This window comes from Brassica oleracea, chromosome C1, assembly GCF_000695525.1.
Source record: "Brassica oleracea var. oleracea cultivar TO1000 chromosome C1, BOL, whole genome shotgun sequence".
In the NCBI taxonomy this organism is placed as follows: Eukaryota; Viridiplantae; Streptophyta; class Magnoliopsida; order Brassicales; family Brassicaceae; genus Brassica; species Brassica oleracea.
In genome coordinates this window covers 34,838,188-34,843,388 of record NC_027748.1, presented here as the reverse complement: position 1 = coordinate 34,843,388, position 5,201 = coordinate 34,838,188, and positions in this window count along the sequence as shown.

The window sequence follows — 5,201 nt, the reverse complement described above, 5'->3', positions numbered from 1 at the left end:
ACAATGAAAATTTTGTTATCAGTAATTTAAATTTTTTTCTATAAAAGATATAAATGATCAAAAAACTATATGAGTAGAAATCATCATTTAATAGACATTAATATTAAAAATATACTAAAATATATTATCTATGTTAGTATCATTTAAATTTAATTACATATCCTATCAAATATAAAAAAAATATTTTTTGGACTAATAAAATTAATTTATATGTTCTCAGCAATTTAATTATATATTTAATAGTTACTGAACTTTAATTATTTAATATATAGTAATTATTTCATAATATGTAAAAATATTTAATACATAAAATAATTTATATATATAATGTTGATCCCGCGCAAGGCGCGGGTCTTAACCTAGTTTTAATATTAAAGCTGCTCTCATCATATTAACTATACAACTACTGCTGCTGTAAATCATTTTCGGTTGACATATTTGCGATTACTTTTTATCAAGGCAAAAACAGCTTACCGTTTTGGATCCAAAAAAAAAATCTCTTTACCAAAACCTAATTTATCGGAAAATCGGTCTTTTAATTAGCTATCAATGAGTCTTGGAGAACCTATTTGCAATACTTTGTCATGTATACAAATATATATCTGGAATATTTTATACTTCCGTGTAATACTTGGTATTTATTGAAATAGATAAACCAATGAACGTCGTATTAGTTAGGAATGTGGGATACTGGGATGTGTATATTAATCGTAAATCTGAAAACAGTGTATCAACACTACAAAAGTCAGGGCCTCAGGGGGTGCACTTTCTACGTTTCAAAATTGTTTAGAACTCTAATAAAGGTTCTTAATGGTTGGAGGTGCTCTAATACCTCTCATTCTATATGTCTTCGTCTAAATGTTTAATTTGATCAATTAATTTAGATTATAATTTAGTTATGTAATTAAAATAACAGTATTTAAATTTTTGAGAACCTCCATTTGAGAATATAAGCCCACAAGGTTGCTCTAATAGAAAAAATTATTTTGTATGGAATTTCCTATATATAAATATTTCTTCAAAACACTGATATCTTCTTACACATTTCTCAGTTTAAGCTTTAATTACACCAAACTAATTAAGTAAATATATATTAAGTTGGGTGGAAAGTATTTCTGAACTAGCTTATTTCAATCTACCAAAACTAACTTCATGTGTATCCCCCTTCGTTATTATTGAGTTAATAGTCCATAATGTAGTGAGCTGTGTGTATCTTATCTTTTCTCATATATTAATTTAACGTGCAAATTAATCAAGTATATAAGTAGTATGTTTATTTGATTTAATTTGTCTACCTACGTTTTAAATTCGTTAGATTTTCTGCTTATATATATAGAAATCTCAGTTTCTGCTCGGATCGCACATCGACTAGGATCAGTTAAGCCAATCCAAAATGAAGAATAATCTATTCCCTATCTCCTTGGTTCCAGGGTAACAAAGATTTGTTTCTTTGTCGACCATTGGTATGGCTGTGCTGTGCCGAACTACCAGTTGTGTATTTTACAATAATGATAACTGTTAGTATTATATATACGGTTGGGGAAATTATTGGAACTCGTAGGTAATTCCGGATTTAGGATGCAAAAATTATTCTAGTATCCTATTGAGTAGGACTCATATGGTGGATAAGGATGGATGGCACTTAACAAACAATGGTAAATTCACGGTTAAATCAAAATATCAGGTAGAACGAGTTTACCGAGATAGAGAACAGACACCGGTGGGGTATGGGCCCACGGTCGATATACTGAAAGTGTTCCGTTTGAAGGTACGGTGCCCACCGAAAATAAAAGCATTTTTTATGGCAATTGACATCAGGATGTATAGCAGTTAAGAAGAATTTGCAAGCGAGAGGATTACATGGGGATATATGTTGTGCCCGATGCGGTGTTTCTGAGGAATCGATAAACCATGTGTTTTTTAATGCCCTCCAGCGCGTCAGGACTGGCCTCTCTCTAGGATACCATCAAATCTAACAATTTGTCCCTCTAGTTCTCTCTTCACAAACATGGATCATCTATTTTGGAGAGTTAAGCCGAAAATAGATGATCACCATTTCACATGGATTCTATGGTACATTTGGAAAGCTAGGAATAACAAGGTTTTCAGTAATTTGGATATTGATCTCCGGGAAACGTTCAAATTTTCGGAAACTGAGTCAACAATTTGGGCGGAAGCACAAGTGGTGCACACCCAGAGAGTAGAATAATCTTTCGAATTCTTGAGCTTACCATCTATTTCAGGACGTTGGTATTTTATAGATGGTTCATGGAAGGATAGAGAGTTTTTTTCCAGGACAAGGTTGGTATAATACTTTAGAAGGTTTTGATGGATTGATGGGGGCAAGAAATGTCAAGGCTAGTATTTCTCCTCTCCACTCAGAGGTTGAAGCACTACTTTGGACAATGGAATGTATGAGGAATCTACGATTGTTTCGAGTTATGTTTGCAACGGATTATTTTCAATTGGTGAAGATGGTTTCGGAACCAGAAGAATGGCCCGCTTTTACAAGTTATATGGAAGATATCAAGATTTTCAAAGAAAGGTTCCTCAGCTCAGAAATCATCTATGTATCACGAACGAAAAATTTAAAGGCAGACAGTCTAACACGTAATGCTAGGAAACAACCGTCTTTCGATGTGGTATACCAGTGTGGTTTACATAGTCAATTTGAATCTGTTTAAATTGATGACGAAATAAAATATATACATACGGTTAGGAAAGTTAGTATCCTTAGCATTTCTGTAATTGGTATATATGGGGCTTGTACTATTGCCATGGTAGTGACGGCATGCGTACGTACCATACATATTTAAAGACAATGTATGATATTTTTGGAAACGTTGTTATATATTAGACAGCGATTGATCGTATAATAATTCAAAGCTTATCACATAATAATACATTCATGTCGTGTCGAATACACGGCGTGCAAAGTGTAAACTACTCATGAAGAAAAAATGCAACTTTGTCTGATTGAAACGGTGATTTTTGTCGGGTTACAGAAGGCGACATTTGCAATCTAAATTATTAATTCAAGGTCGGTCTAGCAATCGTATAGTAGCTGCAAAATATAGGAGTTTCTTAGGATTATAGAAAGCAGAGCGTTGAAGTATAACAAAGATTACAGTGAGAAAAAGCGTCACTGTTAGAAAATAGAAATTCATTTTATTTGAACTTAACCAACAACAAAATGTGCATATCATTGCTTCAGTTCTATTGTGGTTGATGTTAAGAAGATGTATACAACATTGTGGTTAATATATATGTATATTCATCTAATCGCTTAGGTTATTTTGCTTTCCTACAACTCCTTTGTTGTTGTTAGTAGGTTGTCATTGTGTTTCCTACTAGTGGTGGTCATTGTATCTTTTGTCAGAGAAAAAATTAGTATAAACTTTTAACATTTTACCAAAAAGATGCATTGTTGTTAAAAATGTTTATCGCTTCTTTAAATCACTTAAGACCATCTCCAATGGTACACAAAAATTTACTCTATATTTCATTCTAAAATAGAGTAACTTTATTATAGAGTTGAATTTGCTCCAATGATTCACTCAGTAATAGAGTGAAATATAGAGTAATGTTGTTTTTCCACTATATTTGAAATAAAAAATTAACATTACTCTATATTCCTCTCTATTATAGAGTAACTTTATTATAAAGTGAACCATTGAATTAAATTCAACTCTATAATAGAATTATTCTATTTTAGTGTGAAATATAGAGGAAATTTTTGTGTCTCATTGAAGATATTCTAACATCTAAGAGTTAGACCACACGTTAAGACAAAAAATATTGTACTATATTTTTAATACAAAATTGTATGTAATTTAGATGGTCAAGTACAAACAAAAAAAAAATATTTCTCACATCTCCGATTCCAGTTCATCTATATGCTTATATTTTTTTCCCTAATTTAATTGTAAGGGCCACATCTTTTTAAAATGATATAAGTCTCATAAATGAATGGGACGGCAGTAATTTTAGAACTGAATGCACATATGGAATTGCTACATATCAGCTTTTATCGTGTTTCGATCTAAGTCGTGTTAGGACCAGACACCAAATTAATTTCATGATAAAGAAAATACTCAACATGGTAATAGTATGTATTATGGACCGAAGATTATAAATGTTATGAACTTATGATTTAAAAAACTACCTAACTATGGTACGTAATATGTTATTCGGTTGTCGTTGTTATAATTTTGGTCATATATAGACTCATAGCGTTGAACCTTGAATATTTGATTTATTATGTAACTAGAAAATTCGTGGCGTATTGATGTTGTAATAATACGTCCTGAAGATGGAAATATCCTTTTCTTTTTTAACAACGGATATATCCTTTCAGGTCTAATAATACATCACGTACGTGAAAGGCTTTGGAAGTTTGGGATACGATGGATCCCCTCTGACAAATCTCTTTGTCTTTAGATTCAGAGACGTCGTCGTTCTGTATTTCGAGTCCATGACCATTGACAACTACCATTTTCAAATATTAATAAATGGATAAAGGTAAGCGATGATGATATTAGGTCTCATGATATTATGAGACCCTAAAATGTCAAAACTGTGCTAGCTGTCAAAAATCTTTTTCAATTTAATTAGGGGTTGACAATAAAGGATTGGATCATTTGGTGTCACTTTTTTCCATTTATTTTAACCGTTGCTTATCAATTAGATTCTAAATACAGAAATTTAAATTATTTATCTATAGTTTTAAAATGTATGTACTGAATCAAGATTTCATAATTTAACGTTATACAACTGATGAATATTTCTTACCTTGTCATTTTAAACCCATATTAGCTGGTCGAGTTGATAAGAAATGTTAATTCGTATAAGATCGTTAGACACAAACAAATAAGGCACATATGTTTGAACTTTGATCTCTATTAACTTAGGTTTCAACTCTGTAAATTTAACTAATATACGAATTTCTATGTTATAGATGATTCTCATACTCCCATCCAAAATTGTACTTTAGCGTAATGAAAGTCAATCAACAGCTGACTTTAACCGGGACATCTAGCTCTGGTGGTAAAGGGTTCACAGCTGTGAGTACCGCCACCTGGGTTCGATTCCCGGCCACTGCGAAATTTAACATTCGGGCCGCAGCGACACAGATTAGTCCCTTGGGCCTGGGAAGCCTTTGGGGAAACTGTGTATAATTCAAAAAAAAAAAAAAAAAAAAA